The sequence below is a fragment of the Myodes glareolus genome, chromosome 7 (assembly GCF_982192425.1).
Source record: "Myodes glareolus chromosome 7, mMyoGla1.1, whole genome shotgun sequence".
NCBI classification, from domain to species: domain Eukaryota; kingdom Metazoa; phylum Chordata; class Mammalia; order Rodentia; family Cricetidae; genus Myodes; species Myodes glareolus.
Window position 1 is genome coordinate 107240875 of NC_142032.1, and position 17785 is coordinate 107258659.

Here is a 17785-nt window from a genome sequence, read left to right on the forward strand (position 1 = left end):
AATGGACTGTTGCTTCACTTTCTAAATGCTGTCCTTTCAGAGAAAATCACTTTCCTTTGAAAGTGCCTTAAGCTACTTACAAGCATTCACCAGAAACTCACATGCGTTTCTCTGAAAGAGAAGCAGTCTGTTCCAACACTTCAATTCACTGTGCGAAGTGAATGGAGTGTTGCTTCACTTTCTAAATGCTGTCCTTTCAGAGAAAATCACTTTCCTTTGAAAGTGCCTTAAGCTACTTGCAAGCATTAGGAAGAAACTTACATGCGTTTCTCTGAAAGAGAAGCAGTCTGTTCCAACACTTCATTTCACTGTGCGAAGTGAATGGAGTGTCGATTCACTTTCTAAATGCTGTCCTTTCAGAGAAAATCACTTTCCTTTGAAAGTGCCTTAAGCTACTTACAAGCATTCACCAGAAACTCACATGCGTTTCTCTGAAAGAGAAGCAGTCTGCTCCAATACTTCAATTCACTCTGCGAAGTGAATGGAGTGTTGCTTCACTTTCTAAATGCTGTCCTTTCAGAGAAAATCACTTTCCTTTGAAAGTGCCTTAAGCTACTTAGAAGCATTCAACAGAAACTCACATGCATTTCTCTGAAAGAGAAGCACTCTGTTCCAACACTTCAATTCACTGTGCGAAGTAAATGGAGTGTTGCTTCACTTTCTAAATGCTGTCCTTTCAGAGAAAATCACTTTCCTTTGAAAGTGCCTTAAGCTACTTACAAGCATTCACCAGAAACTCACATGCGTTTCTCTGAAAGAGAAGCAGTCTGTTCCAACACTTCAATTCACTGTGCGAAGTGAATGGAGTGTTGCTTCACTTTCTAAATGCTGTCCTTTCAGAGAAAATCACTTTCCTTTGAAAGTGCCTTAAGCTACTTACAAGCATTCAACAGAAACTCACATGCGTTTCTCTGAAAGTGAAGCAGTCTGTTCCAACACTTCAATTCAATGTGCGAAGTGAATGGAGTGTTGCTTCACTTTCTAAATGCTGTCCTTTCAGAGAAAATCACTTTCCTTAGAAAGTGCCTTAAGCTACTTACAAGTATTCAACAGAAACTCACATGCATTTCTCTGAAAGAGAAGCAATCTGTTCTAACACTTCAATTCTCTGTGCGAAGTGAATGGAGTGTTGCTTCACTTTCTAAATGCTGTCCTTCAGAGAAAATCACTTTCCTTTGAAAGTGCCTTAAGCTACTTGCAAGCATTCACAAGAAACACTAATGCGTTCCTATGAAAGAGAAGCAGTCTGTTCCAACACTTCAATTCACTGTGCGAAGTGAATGGAGTGTTGCTTCACTTTCTAAATCTGTCCTTTCAGAGAAAATCACTTTCCTTTGAAAGTGCTTTAAGCTACTTGCAAGCATTAGGAAGAAACTCAGATGCGTTTCTCTGAAAGAGAAGCAGTCTGTTCCAACACTTCAATTCACTGCACGAAGGGAATGGAGTGTTACTTCACTTTCTAAATGCTGTCCTTTCAGAGAAAATCACTTTCCTTTGAAAGTGCCTTAAGCTACTTACAAGCATTCACCAGAAACTCACATGCGTTTCTCTGAAAGAGAAGAAGTCTGTTCCAACACTTCAATTCACTGTGCGAAGTGAATGGAGTGTTGCTTCACTTTCTAAATGCTGTCCTTTCAGAGAAAATCACTTTCCTTTGAAAATGCCTTAAGCTACTTGCAAGCATTAGGAAGAAACTCACATGCGTTTCTCTGAAAGAGAAGCAGTCTGTTCCAACACTTCAATTCACTGTGCGAAGTGAATGGAGTGTTGCTTCACTTTCTAAATGCTGTCCTTTCAGAGAAAATCACTTTCCTTTGAAAGTGCCTTAAGCTACTTACAAGCATTCACCAGAAACTCACATGCGTTTCTCTGAAAGAGAAGCAGTCTGTTCCAACACTTCAATTCACTGTGCGAAGTGAATGGAGTGTTGCTTCACTTTCTAAATGCTGTCCTTTCAGAGAAAATCACTTTCCTTTGAAAATGCCTTAAGCTACTTGCAAGCATTAGGAAGAAACTCACATGCGTTTCTCTGAAAGAGAAGCAGTCTGTTCCAACACTTCAATTCACTGTGCGAAGGGAATGGAGTGTTGCTTCACTTTCTAAATGCTGTCCTTTCAGAGAAAATCACTTTCCTTTGAAAGTGCCTTAAGCTACTTACAAGCATTCAACAGAAACTCACATGCGTTTCTCTGAAAGAGAACAAGTCTGTTCCAACACTTCAATTCACTGTGCGAAGTGAATGGAGTGTTGCTTCACTTTCTAAATGCTGTCCTTTCAGAGAAAATCACTTTCCTTTGAAAGTGCCTTAAGCTACTTGCAAGCATTAGGAAGAAACTTTCATGCGTTTCTCTGAAAGAGAAGCAGTCTGTTCCAACACTTCAATTCACTGTGCGAAGTGAATGGCGTGTTGCTTCACTTTCTAAATGCTGTCCTTTCAGAGAAAATCACTTTTCTTTGAAAGTGCCTTAAAATACTTTCAAGCATTCACAAAAAACTCACATGCGTTTCTCTGAAAGAGAAGCAGTCTGTTCCAACACTTCATTTCACTGTGCGAAGTGAATGGAGTGTCGATTCACTTTCTAAATGCTGTCTTTTCAGAGAAAATCACTTTCCTTTGAAAGTGCCTTAAGCTACTTACAAGCATTCACCAGAAACTCACATGCGTTTCTCTGAAAGAGAAGCAGTCTGCTCCAATACTTCAATTCACTCTGCGAAGTGAATGGAGTGTTGCTTCACTTTCTAAATGCTGTCCTTTCAGAGAAAATCACTTTCCTTTGAAAGTGCCTTAAGCTACTTACAAGCATTCAACAGAAACTCACATGCATTTCTCTGAAAGAGAAGCACTCTGTTCCAACACTTCAATTCACTGTGCGAAGTAAATGGAGTGTTGCTTCACTTTCTAAATGCTGTCCTTTCAGAGAAAATCACTTTCCTTTGAAAGTGCCTTAAGCTACTTACAAGCATTCACCAGAAACTCACATGCGTTTCTCTGAAAGAGAAGCAGTCTGTTCCAACACTTCAATTCACTGTGCGAAGTGAATGGAGTGTTGCTTCACTTTCTAAATGCTGTCCTTTCAGAGAAAATCACTTTCCTTTGAAAGTGCCTTAAGCTACTTACAAGCATTCAACAGAAACTCACATGCGTTTCTCTGAAAGTGAAGCAGTCTGTTCCAACACTTCAATTCAATGTGCGAAGTGAATGGAGTGTTGCTTCACTTTCTAAATGCTGTCCTTTCAGAGAAAATCACTTTCCTTTGAAAGTGCCTTAAGCTACTTACAAGTATTCAACAGAAACTCACATGCATTTCTCTGAAAGAGAAGCAATCTGTTCTAACACTTCAATTCTCTGTGCGAAGTGAATGGAGTGTTGCTTCACTTTCTAAATGCTGTCCTTCAGAGAAAATCACTTTCCTTTGAAAGTGCCTTAAGCTACTTGCAAGCATTCACAAGAAACACTAATGCGTTCCTATGAAAGAGAAGCAGTCTGTTCCAACACTTCAATTCACTGTGCGAAGTGAATGGAGTGTTGCTTCACTTTCTAAATCTGTCCTTTCAGAGAAAATCACTTTCCTTTGAAAGTGCCTTAAGCTACTTGCAAGCATTAGGAAGAAACTCAGATGCGTTTCTCTGAAAGAGAAGCAGTCTGTTCCAACACTTCAATTCACTGCACGAAGGGAATGGAGTGTTACTTCACTTTCTAAATGCTGTCCTTTCAGAGAAAATCACTTTCCTTTGAAAGTGCCTTAAGCTACTTACAAGCATTCACCAGAAACTCACATGCGTTTCTCTGAAAGAGAAGAAGTCTGTTCCAACACTTCAATTCACTGTGCGAAGTGAATGGAGTGTTGCTTCACTTTCTAAATGCTGTCCTTTCAGAGAAAATCACTTTCCTTTGAAAATGCCTTAAGCTACTTGCAAGCATTAGGAAGAAACTCACATGCGTTTCTCTGAAAGAGAAGCAGTCTGTTCCAACACTTCAATTCACTGTGCGAAGTGAATGGAGTGTTGCTTCACTTTCTAAATGCTGTCCTTTCAGAGAAAATCACTTTCCTTTGAAAGTGCCTTAAGCTACTTACAAGCATTCACCAGAAACTCACATGCGTTTCTCTGAAAGAGAAGCAGTCTGTTCCAACACTTCAATTCACTGTGCGAAGTGAATGGAGTGTTGCTTCACTTTCTAAATGCTGTCCTTTCAGAGAAAATCACTTTCCTTTGAAAATGCCTTAAGCTACTTGCAAGCATTAGGAAGAAACTCACATGCGTTTCTCTGAAAGAGAAGCAGTCTGTTCCAACACTTCAATTCACTGTGGGAAGTGAATGGAGTGTTGCTTCACTTTCTAAATGCTGTCCTTTCAGAGAAAATCACTTTCCTTTGAAAGTGCCTTAAGCTACTTACAAGCATTCACCAGAAACTCACATGCGTTTCTCTGAAAGAGAAGCAGTCTGTTCCAACACTTCAATTCACTGTGCGAAGTGATTGGACTGTTGCTTCACTTTCTAAATGCTGTCCTTTCAGAGAAAATCACTTTCCTTTGAAAGTGCCTTAAGCTACTTGCAAGCATTAGGAAGAAACTCACATGCGTTTCTCTGAAAGAGAAGCAGTCTGTTCCAACACTTCAATTCACTGTGCGAAGGGAATGGAGTGTTGCTTCACTTTCTAAATGCTGTCCTTTCAGAGAAAATCACTTTCCTTTGAAAGTGCCTTAAGCTACTTACAAGCATTCACAAAAAACTCACATGCGTTTCTCTGAAAGAGAAGCAGTCTGTTCCAACACTTCAATTCACTGTGCGAAGTGAATGGAGTGTTGCTTCACTTTCTAAATGCTGTCCTTTCAGAGAAAATCACTTTCCTTTGAATGTGCCTTAAGCAACTTGCAAGAATTCACAAGAAACTCACATGCGTTTCTCTGAAAGAAAAGCAGTCTGTTCCAACACTTCAATTCACTGTGCGAAGTGGATGGAGTGTTGCTTCACTTTCTAAATGCTGTCCTTTCAGAGAAAATCACTTTCCCTTGAAAGTGCCTTAAGCTACTTGCAAGCATTAGGAAGAAACTCACATGCGTTTCTCTGAAAGAGAAGCAGTCTGTTCCAACACTTCAATTCACTGTGCGAAGTGAATGGAGTGTTGCCTCACTTTCTAAATGCTGTCCTTTCAGAGAAAATCACTTTAATTTGAAAGTGCCTTAAGCTACTTACAAGCATTCAACAGAAACTCACATGCGTTTCTCTGAAAGAGAAGCAGTCTGTTCCAACACTTCAATTCACTGTGCGAAGTGAATGGAGTGTTGCTTCACTTTCTAAATGCTGTCCTTTCAGAGAAAATCACTTTCCTTTGAAAGTGCCTTAAGCTACTTACAAGCATTCAACAGAAACTCACATGCGTTTCTCTGAAAGAGAAGCAGTCTGTTCCAACACTTCAATTCACTGTGCGAAGTGAATGGAGTGTTGCTTCACTTTCTAAATGCTGTCCTTTCAGAGAAAATCACTTTCCTTTGAAAGTGCCTTAAGCTACTTACAAGCATTCAACAGAAACTCAAATGCGTTTCTCTGAAAGAGAAGCAGTCTGTTCCAACACTTCAATTCACTGTGCAAAGTGAATGGAGTGTTGCTTCACTTTCTAAATTATGTCCTTTCAGAGAAAATCACTTTCCTTTGAAAGTGCCTTAAGCAACTTGCAAGCATTCACAAGAAACACTAAGGCGTTTCTATGAAAGAGAAGCACTCTGTTCCAACACTTCAATTCACTTCACGAAGTGAATGGAGTGTTGCTTCACTTTCTAAATGCTGTCCTTTCAGACGAAATCACTTTCCTTTGAAAGTGCCTTAAGCTACTTACAAGCATTCACCAGAAACTCACATGCATTTCTCTGAAAGGGAAGCAGTCTGTTCCAACACTTCAATTCACTGTGCGAAGTGAATGGAGTGTTGCCTCACTTTCTAAATGCTGTCGTTTCAGAGAAAATCACTTTCCTTTGAAAGTGCCTTAAAAATACTTTCAAGCATTCAACAGAAACTCACATGCGTTTCTCTGAAAGAGAAGCAGTCTGTTCCAACACTTCAATTCACTGTGCGAAGTGAATGGAGTGTTGCTTCACTTTCTAAATGCTGTCCTTTCAGAGAAAATCACTTTCCTTTGAAAGTGCCTTAAGCTACTTGCAAGCATTAGGAAGAAACTCACATGCGTTTCTCTGAAAGAGAAGCAGTCTGTTCCAACACTTCAATTCACTGTGCGAAGGGAATGGAGTGTTGCTTCACTTTCTAAATGCTGTCCTTTCAGAGAAAATCACTTTCCTTTGAAAGTGCCTTAAGCTACTTACAAGCATTCAACAGAAACTCACATGCGTTTCTCTGAAAGAGAACAAGTCTGTTCCAACACTTCAATTCACTGTGCGAAGTGAATGGAGTGTTGCTTCACTTTCTAAATGCTGTCCTTTCAGAGAAAATCACTTTCCTTTGAAAGTGCCTTAAGCTACTTGCAAGCATTAGGAAGAAACTTTCATGCGTTTCTCTGAAAGAGAAGCAGTCTGTTCCAACACTTCAATTCACTGTGCGAAGTGAATGGAGTGTTGCTTCACTTTCTAAATGCTGTCCTTTCAGAGAAAATCACTTTTCTTTGAAAGTGCCTTAAACTACTTTCAAGCATTCACAAAAAACTCACATGCGTTTCTCTGAAAGAGAAGCAGTCTGTTCCAACACTTCAATTCACTGTGCGAAGTGAATGGAGTGTTGCTTCACTTTCTAAATGCTGTCCTTTCAGAGAAAATCACTTTCCTTTGAATGTGCCTTAAGCAACTTGCAAGAATTCACAAGAAACTCACATGCGTTTCTCTGAAAGAAAAGCAGTCTGTTCCAACACTTCAATTCATTGTGCGAAGTGGATGGAGTGTTGCTTCACTTTCTAAATGCTGTCCTTTCAGAGAAAATCACTTTCCCTTGAAAGTGCCTTAAGCTACTTGCAAGCATTAGGAAGAAACTCACATGCGTTTCTCTGAAAGAGAAGCAGTCTGTTCCAACACTTCAATTCACTGTGCGAAGTGAATGGAGTGTTGATTCACTTTCTAAATGCTGTCCTTTCAGAGAAAATCACTTTCCTTTGAAAGTGCCTTAAGCTACTTCAAGCATTCACCAGAAACTCACATGCGTTTCTCTGAAAGAGAAGCAGTCTGTTCCAATACTTCAATTCACTCTGCGAAGTGAATGGAGTGTTGCTTCACTTTCTAAATGCTGTCCTTTCAGAGAAAATCACTTTCCTTTGAAAGTGCCTTAAGCTACTTACAAGCATTCAACAGAAACTCACATGCATTTCTCTGAAAGAGAAGCACTCTGTTCCAACACTTCAATTCACTGTGCGAAGTGAATGGAGTGTTGCTTCACTTTCTAAATGCTGTCCTTTCAGAGAAAATCACTTTCCTTTGAAAGTGCCTTAAGCTACTTACAAGCATTCACCAGAAACTCACATGCGTTTCTCTGAAAGAGAAGCAGTCTGTTCCAACACTTCAATTCACTGTGCGAAGTGAATGGAGTGTTGCTTCACTTTCTAAATGCTGTCCTTTCAGAGAAAATCACTTTCCTTTGAAAGTGCCTTAAGCTACTTGCAAGCATTAGGAAGAAACTTACATGGGTTTCTCTGAAAGAGAAGCAGTCTGTTCCAACACTTCATTTCACTGTGCGAAGTGAATGGAGTGTCGATTCACTTTCTAAATGCTGTCCTTTCAGAGAAAATCACTTTCCTTTGAAATTGCCTTAAGCTACTTACAAGCATTCACCAGAAACTCACATGCGTTTCTCTGAAAGAGAAGCAGTCTGCTCCAATACTTCAATTCACTCTGCGAAGTGAATGGAGTGTTGCTTCACTTTCTAAATGCTGTCCTTTCAGAGAAAATCACTTTCCTTTGAAAGTGCCTTAAGCTACTTACAAGCATTCAACAGAAACTCACATGCATTTCTCTGAAAGAGAAGCACTCTGTTCCAACACTTCAATTCACTGTGCGAAGTGAATGGAGTGTTGCTTCACTTTCTAAATGCTGTCCTTTCAGAGAAAATCACTTTCCTTTGAAAGTGCCTTAAGCTACTTACAAGCATTCACCAGAAACTCACATGCGTTTCTCTGAAAGAGAAGCAGTCTGTTCCAACACTTCAATTCACTGTGCGAAGTGAATGGAGTGTTGCTTCACTTTCTAAATGCTGTCCTTTCAGAGAAAATCACTTTCCTTTGAAAGTGCCTTAAGCTACTTACAAGCATTCAACAGAAACTCACATGCGTTTCTCTGAAAGTGAAGCAGTCTGTTCCAACACTTCAATTCAATGTGCGAAGTGAATGGAGTGTTGCTTCACTTTCTAAATGCTGTCCTTTCAGAGAAAATCACTTTCCTTTGAAAGTGCCTTAAGCTACTTACAAGTATTCAACAGAAACTCACATGCATTTCTCTGAAAGAGAAGCAATCTGTTCTAACACTTCAATTCTCTTTGTGAAGTGAATGGAGTGTTGCTTCACTTTCTAAATGCTGTCCTTCAGAGAAAATCACTTTCCTTTGAAAGTGCCTTAAGCTACTTGCAAGCATTCACAAGAAACACTAATGCGTTCCTATGAAAGAGAAGCAGTCTGTTCCAACACTTCAATTCACTGTGCGAAGTGAATGGAGTGTTGCTTCACTTTCTAAATCTGTCCTTTCAGAGAAAATCACTTTCCTTTGAAAGTGCCTTAAGCTACTTGCAAGCATTAGGAAGAAACTCAGATGCGTTTCTCTGAAAGAGAAGCAGTCTGTTCCAACACTTCAATTCACTGCACGAAGGGAATGGAGTGTTACTTCACTTTCTAAATGCTGTCCTTTCAGAGAAAATCACTTTCCTTTGAAAGTGCCTTAAGCTACTTACAAGCATTCACCAGAAACTCACATGCGTTTCTCTGAAAGAGAAGAAGTCTGTTCCAACACTTCAATTCACTGTGCGAAGTGAATGGAGTGTTGCTTCACTTTCTAAATGCTGTCCTTTCAGAGAAAATCACTTTCCTTTGAAAGTGCCTTAAGCTACTTGCAAGCATTAGGAAGAAACTTACATGCGTTTCTCTGAAAGAGAAGCAGTCTGTTCCAACACTTCAATTCACTGTGCGAAGTGAATGGAGTGTTGCTTCACTTTCTAAATGCTGTCCTTTCAGAGAAAATCACTTTTCTTTGAAAGTGCCTTAAACTACTTTCAAGCATTCACAAAAAACTCACATGCGTTTCTCTGAAAGAGAAGCAGTCTGTTCCAACACTTCAATTCACTGTGCGAAGTGAATGGAGTGTTGCTTCACTTTCTAAATGCTGTCCTTTCAGAGAAAATCACTTTCCTTTGAAAGTGCCTTAAGCAACTTGCAAGAATTCACAAGAAACTCACATGCGTTTCTCTGAAAGAGAAGCAGTCTGTTCCAACACTTCAATTCACTGTGAGAAGTGGATGGAGTGTTGCTTCACTTTCTAAATGCTGTCCTTTCAGAGAAAATCACTTTCCCTTGAAAGTGCCTTAAGCTACTTGCAAGCATTAGGAAGAAACTCACATGCGTTTCTCTGAAAGAGAAGCAGTCTGTTCCAACACTTCAATTCACTGTGAGAAGTGAATGGAGTGTTGCTTCACTTTCTAAATGCTGTCCTTTCAGAGAAAATCACTTTCCCTTGAAAGTGCCTTAAGCTACTTGCAAGCATTAGGAAGAAACTCACATGCGTTTCTCTGAAAGAGAAGCAGTCTGTTCCAACACTTCAATTCACTGTGCGAAGTGAATGGAGTGTTGCCTCACTTTCTAAATGCTGTCCTTTCAGAGAAAATCACTTTCCTTTGAAAGTGCCTTAAACTGCTTTTAAGTATTCATAAAAAACTCGCATGCATTTCTCTAAAAGAGAAGCAATCTGTTCAAACACTTCAATTCTCTGTGCGAAGGGAATGGAGTGTTGCTTCACTTTCTAAATGCTGTCCTTTCAGAGAAAATCACTTTCCTTTGAAAGTGCCTTAAGCTACTTGCAAGCATTTACAAGAAACACTAATGCGTTTCTATGAAAGAGAAGCAGTCTGTTCCAACACTTCAATTCATTGCGCGAAGGGAATGGAGTGTTGCTTTACTTTCTAAATGCTGTCCTTTCAGAGAAAATCACTTTCCTTTGAAAGAGCCTTAAGCTACTTACAAGCATTCAACAGAAACTCACATGCATTTCTCTGAAAGAGAAGCAGTCTGTTCCAACACTTCAATTCACTGCACGAAGGGAATGGAGTGTTGCTTCACTTTCTAAATGCTGTCCTTTCAGAGAAAATCACTTTCCTTTGAAAGTGCCTTAAGCTACATACAAGCATTCACCAGAAACTCACATGCGTTTCTCTGAAAGAGAAGAAGTCTGTTCCAACACTTCAATTCACTGTGCGAAGTGAATGGAGTGTTGCTTCACTTTCTAAATGCTGTCCTTTCAGAGAAAATCAATTTTTTTTGAAAGTGACTTAAGCTACTTGCAAGCATTTACAAGAAACACTAATGCGTTTCTATGAAAGAGAAGCAGTCTGTTCCAACACTTCAATTCATTGCGCGAAGGGAATGGAGTGTTGCTTTACTTTCTAAATGCTGTCCTTTCAGAGAAAATCACTTTCCTTTGAAAGAGCCTTAAGCTACTTACAAGCATTCAACAGAAACTCACATGCATTTCTCTGAAAGAGAAGCAGTCTGTTCCAACACTTCAATTCACTGCACGAAGGGAATGGAGTGTTGCTTCACTTTCTAAATGCTGTCCTTTCAGAGAAAATCACTTTCCTTTGAAAGTGCCTTAAGCTACTTACAAGCATTCAACAGAAACTCACATGCGTTTCTCTGAAAGAGAAGAAGTCTGTTCCAACACTTCAATTCACTGTGCGAAGTGAATGGAGTGTTGCTTCACTTTCTAAATGCTGTCCTTTCAGAGAAAATCACTTTCCTTTGAAAGTGCCTTAAGCTACTTACAAGCATTCACCAGAAACTCACATGCGTTTCTCTGAAAGAGAAGCAGTCTGTTCCAATACTTCAATTCACTCTGCAAAGTGAATGGAGTGTTGCTTCACTTTCTAAATGCTGTCCTTTCAGAGAAAATCACTTTCCTTTGAAAGTGCCTTAAGCTACTTACAAGCATTCAACAGAAATTCACATGCGTTTCTCTGAAAGAGAAGCAGTCTGTTCCAACACTTCAATTCACTGTGCGAAGTGAATGGAGTGTTGCTTCACTTTCTAAATGCTGTCCTTTCAGAGAAAATCACTTTCCTTTGAAAGTGCCTTAAGCTACTTACAAGCATTCAACAGAAACTCACATGCGTTTCTCTGAAAGAGAAGAAGTCTGTTCCAACACTTCAATTCACTGTGCGAAGTGAATGGAGTGTTGCTTCACTTTCTAAATGCTGTCCTTTCAGAGAAAATCACTTTCCTTTGAAAGTGCCTTAAGCTACTTACAAGCATTCACCAGAAACTCACATGCGTTTCTCTGAAAGAGAAGCAGTCTGTTCCAATACTTCAATTCACTCTGCGAAGTGAATGGAGTGTTGCTTCACTTTCTAAATGCTGTCCTTTCAGAGAAAATCACTTTCCTTTGAAAGTGCCTTAAGCTACTTACAAGCATTCACCAGAAACTCACATGCGTTTCTCTGAAAGAGAAGCAGTCTGTTCCAACACTTCAATTCACTGTGCGAAGTGAATGGAGTGTTGCTTCACTTTCTAAATGCTGTCCTTTCAGAGAAAATCACTTTCCTTTGAAAGTGCCTTAAGCTACTTACAAGCATTCAACAGAAACTCACATGCGTTTCTCTGAAAGAGAAGCAATCTGTTCTAACACTTCAATTCTCTTTGTGAAGTGAATGGAGTGTTGCTTCACTTTCTAAATGCTGTCCTTCAGAGAAAATCACTTTCCTTTGAAAGTGCCTTAAGCTACTTGCAAGCATTCACAAGAAACACTAATGCGTTCCTATGAAAGAGAAGCAGTCTGTTCCAACACTTCAATTCACTGTGCGAAGTGAATGGAGTGTTGCTTCACTTTCTAAATCTGTCCTTTCAGAGAAAATCACTTTCCTTTGAAAGTGCCTTAAGCTACTTGCAAGCATTAGGAAGAAACTCAGATGCGTTTCTCTGAAAGAGAAGCAGTCTGTTCCAACACTTCAATTCACTGCACGAAGGGAATGGAGTGTTACTTCACTTTCTAAATGCTGTCCTTTCAGAGAAAATCACTTTCCTTTGAAAGTGCCTTAAGCTACTTACAAGCATTCACCAGAAACTCACATGCGTTTCTCTGAAAGAGAAGAAGTCTGTTCCAACACTTCAATTCACTGTGCGAAGTGAATGGAGTGTTGCTTCACTTTCTAAATGCTGTCCTTTCAGAGAAAATCACTTTCCTTTGAAAGTGCCTTAAGCTACTTGCAAGCATTAGGAAGAAACTTACATGCGTTTCTCTGAAAGAGAAGCAGTCTGTTCCAACACTTCAATTCACTGTGCGAAGTGAATGGAGTGTTGCTTCACTTTCTAAATGCTGTCCTTTCAGAGAAAATCACTTTTCTTTGAAAGTGCCTTAAACTACTTTCAAGCATTCACAAAAAACTCACATGCGTTTCTCTGAAAGAGAAGCAGTCTGTTCCAACACTTCAATTCACTGTGCGAAGTGAATGGAGTGTTGCTTCACTTTCTAAATGCTGTCCTTTCAGAGAAAATCACTTTCCTTTGAAAGTGCCTTAAGCAACTTGCAAGAATTCACAAGAAACTCACATGCGTTTCTCTGAAAGAGAAGCAGTCTGTTCCAACACTTCAATTCACTGTGAGAAGTGGATGGAGTGTTGCTTCACTTTCTAAATGCTGTCCTTTCAGAGAAAATCACTTTCCCTTGAAAGTGCCTTAAGCTACTTGCAAGCATTAGGAAGAAACTCACATGCGTTTCTCTGAAAGAGAAGCAGTCTGTTCCAACACTTCAATTCACTGTGAGAAGTGAATGGAGTGTTGCTTCACTTTCTAAATGCTGTCCTTTCAGAGAAAATCACTTTCCCTTGAAAGTGCCTTAAGCTACTTGCAAGCATTAGGAAGAAACTCACATGCGTTTCTCTGAAAGAGAAGCAGTCTGTTCCAACACTTCAATTCACTGTGCGAAGTGAATGGAGTGTTGCCTCACTTTCTAAATGCTGTCCTTTCAGAGAAAATCACTTTCCTTTGAAAGTGCCTTAAACTGCTTTTAAGTATTCATAAAAAACTCGCATGCATTTCTCTAAAAGAGAAGCAATCTGTTCAAACACTTCAATTCTCTGTGCGAAGGGAATGGAGTGTTGCTTCACTTTCTAAATGCTGTCCTTTCAGAGAAAATCACTTTCCTTTGAAAGTGCCTTAAGCTACTTGCAAGCATTTACAAGAAACACTAATGCGTTTCTATGAAAGAGAAGCAGTCTGTTCCAACACTTCAATTCATTGCGCGAAGGGAATGGAGTGTTGCTTTACTTTCTAAATGCTGTCCTTTCAGAGAAAATCACTTTCCTTTGAAAGAGCCTTAAGCTACTTACAAGCATTCAACAGAAACTCACATGCATTTCTCTGAAAGAGAAGCAGTCTGTTCCAACACTTCAATTCACTGCACGAAGGGAATGGAGTGTTGCTTCACTTTCTAAATGCTGTCCTTTCAGAGAAAATCACTTTCCTTTGAAAGTGCCTTAAGCTACATACAAGCATTCACCAGAAACTCACATGCGTTTCTCTGAAAGAGAAGAAGTCTGTTCCAACACTTCAATTCACTGTGCGAAGTGAATGGAGTGTTGCTTCACTTTCTAAATGCTGTCCTTTCAGAGAAAATCAATTTTTTTTGAAAGTGACTTAAGCTACTTGCAAGCATTTACAAGAAACACTAATGCGTTTCTATGAAAGAGAAGCAGTCTGTTCCAACACTTCAATTCATTGCGCGAAGGGAATGGAGTGTTGCTTTACTTTCTAAATGCTGTCCTTTCAGAGAAAATCACTTTCCTTTGAAAGAGCCTTAAGCTACTTACAAGCATTCAACAGAAACTCACATGCATTTCTCTGAAAGAGAAGCAGTCTGTTCCAACACTTCAATTCACTGCACGAAGGGAATGGAGTGTTGCTTCACTTTCTAAATGCTGTCCTTTCAGAGAAAATCACTTTCCTTTGAAAGTGCCTTAAGCTACTTACAAGCATTCAACAGAAACTCACATGCGTTTCTCTGAAAGAGAAGAAGTCTGTTCCAACACTTCAATTCACTGTGCGAAGTGAATGGAGTGTTGCTTCACTTTCTAAATGCTGTCCTTTCAGAGAAAATCACTTTCCTTTGAAAGTGCCTTAAGCTACTTACAAGCATTCACCAGAAACTCACATGCGTTTCTCTGAAAGAGAAGCAGTCTGTTCCAATACTTCAATTCACTCTGCAAAGTGAATGGAGTGTTGCTTCACTTTCTAAATGCTGTCCTTTCAGAGAAAATCACTTTCCTTTGAAAGTGCCTTAAGCTACTTACAAGCATTCAACAGAAACTCACATGCGTTTCTCTGAAAGAGAAGCAGTCTGTTCCAACACTTCAATTCACTGTGCGAAGTGAATGGAGTGTTGCTTCACTTTCTAAATGCTGTCCTTTCAGAGAAAATCACTTTCCTTTGAAAGTGCCTTAAGCTACTTACAAGCATTCAACAGAAACTCACATGCGTTTCTCTGAAAGAGAAGAAGTCTGTTCCAACACTTCAATTCACTGTGCGAAGTGAATGGAGTGTTGCTTCACTTTCTAAATGCTGTCCTTTCAGAGAAAATCACTTTCCTTTGAAAGTGCCTTAAGCTACTTACAAGCATTCACCAGAAACTCACATGCGTTTCTCTGAAAGAGAAGCAGTCTGTTCCAATACTTCAATTCACTCTGCGAAGTGAATGGAGTGTTGCTTCACTTTCTAAATGCTGTCCTTTCAGAGAAAATCACTTTCCTTTGAAAGTGCCTTAAGCTACTTACAAGCATTCACCAGAAACTCACATGCGTTTCTCTGAAAGAGAAGCAGTCTGTTCCAACACTTCAATTCACTGTGCGAAGTGAATGGAGTGTTGCTTCACTTTCTAAATGCTGTCCTTTCAGAGAAAATCACTTTCCTTTGAAAGTGCCTTAAGCTACTTACAAGCATTCAACAGAAACTCACATGCGTTTCTCTGAAAGAGAAGCAGTCTGTTCCAACACTTCAATTCAATGTGCGAAGTGAATGGAGTGTTGCTTCACTTTCTAAATGCTGTCCTTTCAGAGAAAATCACTTTCATTTGAAAGTGCCTTAAGCTACTTACAAGCATTCAACAGAAACTCACATGCATTTCTCTGAAAGAGAAGCAATCTGTTCTAACACTTCAATTCTCTGTGCGAATTGAATGGAGTGTTGCTTCACTTTCTAAATGCTGTCCTTCAGAGAAAATCACTTTCCTTTGAAAGTGCCTTAAGATACTTGCAAGCATTCACAAGAAACACTAATGCGTTCCTATGAAAGAGAAGCAGTCTGTTCCAACACTTCAATTCACTGTGCGAAGTGAATGGAGTGTTGCTTCACTTTCTAAATGCTGTCCTTTGAGAGAAAATCACTTTCCTTTGAAAGTGCCTTAAGCTACTTGCAAGCATTAGGAAGAAACTCACATGCGTTTCTCTGAAAGAGAAGCAGTCTGTTCCAACACTTCAATTCACTGCACGAAGGGAATGGAGTGTTGCTTCACTTTCTAAATGCTGTCCTTTCAGAGAAAATCACTTTCCTTTGAAAGTGCCTTAAGCTACTTACAAGCATTCACCAGAAACTCACATGCGTTTCTCTGAAAGAGAAGAAGTCTGTTCCAACACTTCAATTCACTGTGCGAAGTGAATGGAGTGTTGCTTCACTTTCTAAATGCTGTCCTTTCAGAGAAAATCACTTTCCTTTGAAAGTGCCTTAAGCTACTTGCAAGCATTAGGAAGAAACTTACATGCGTTTCTCTGAAAGAGAAGCAGTCTGTTCCAACACTTCAATTCACTGTGCGAAGTGAATGGAGTGTTGATTCACTTTCTAAATGCTGTCCTTTCAGAGAAAATCACTTTCCTTTGAAAGTGCCTTAAGCTACTTACAAGCATTCACCAGAAACTCACATGCGTTTCTCTGAAAGAGAAGCAGTCTGTTCCAATACTTCAATTCACTCTGCGAAGTGAATGGAGTGTTGCTTCACTTTCTAAATGCTGTCCTTTCAGAGAAAATCACTTTCGTTTGAAAGTGCCTTAAGCTACTTACAAGCATTTACAAGAAACACTAATGCGTTTCTATGAAAGAGAAGCAGTGTGTTCCAACACTTCAATTCACTGTGCGAAGTGAATGGAGTGTTGCTTCACTTTCTAAATGCTGTCCTTTCAGAGAAAATCAATTTTTTTTGAAAGTGCCTTAAGCTACTTGCAAGCATTTACAAGAAACACTAATGCGTTTCTATGAAAGAGAAGCAGTCTGTTCCAACACTTCAATTCATTGCGCGAAGGGAATGGAGTGTGGCTTTACTTTCTAAATGCTGTCCTTTCAGAGAAAATCACTTTCCTTTGAAAGAGCCTTAAGCTACTTACAAGCATTCAACAGAAACTCACATGCATTTCTCTGAAAGAGAAGCAGTCTGTTCCAACACTTCAATTCACTGCACGAAGGGAATGGAGTGTTGCTTCACTTTCTAAATGCTGTCCTTTCAGAGAAAATCACTTTCCTTTGAAAGTGCCTTAAGCTACTTACAAGCATTCAACAGAAACTCACATGCGTTTCTCTGAAAGAGAAGAAGTCTGTTCCAACACTTCAATTCACTGTGCGAAGTGAATGGAGTGTTGCTTCACTTTCTAAATGCTGTCCTTTCAGAGAAAATCACTTTCCTTTGAAAGTGCCTTAAGCTACTTACAAGCATTCACCAGAAACTCACATGCGTTTCTCTGAAAGAGAAGCAGTCTGTTCCAATACTTCAATTCACTCTGCGAAGTGAATGGAGTGTTGCTTCACTTTCTAAATGCTGTCCTTTCAGAGATAATCACTTTCCTTTGAATGTTCCTTAAGCTACTTACAAGCATTCAACAGAAACTCACATGCATTTCTCTGAAAGAGAAGCAATCTGTTCTAACACTTCAATTCTCTGTGCGAAGTGAATGGAGTGTTGCTTCACTTTCTAAATGCTGTCCTTTCAGAGAAAATCACTTTCCTTTGAAAGTGCCTTAAGCTACTTGCAAGCATTCACAAGAAACACTAATGCGTTCCTATGAAAGAGAAGCAGTCTGTTCCAACACTTCAATTCACTGTGCGAAGTGAATGGAGTGTTGCTTCACTTTCTAAATGCTGTCCTTTCAGAGAAAATCACTTTCCTTTGAAAGTGCCTTAAGCTACTTGCAAGCATTAGGAAGAAACTCAAAGCGTTTCTCTGAAAGAGAAGCAGTCTGTTCCAACACTTCAATTCACTGCACGAAGGGAATGGAGTGTTGCTTCACTTTCTAAATGCTGTCCTTTCAGAGAAAATCACTTTCCTTTGAAAGTGCCTTAAGCTACTTACAAGCATTCACCAGAAACTCACATGCGTTTCTCTGAAAGAGAAGCAGTCTGTTCCAATACTTCAATTCACTCTGCGAAGTGAATGGAGTGTTGCTTCACTTTCTAAATGCTGTCCTTTCAGAGAAAATCACTTTCCTTTGAAAGTGCCTTAAGCTACTTACAAGCATTCAACAGAAACTCACATGCATTTCTCTGAAAGAGAAGCACTCTGTTCCAACACTTCAATTCACTGTGCGAAGTGAATGGAGTGTTGCTTCACTTTCTAAATGCTGTCCT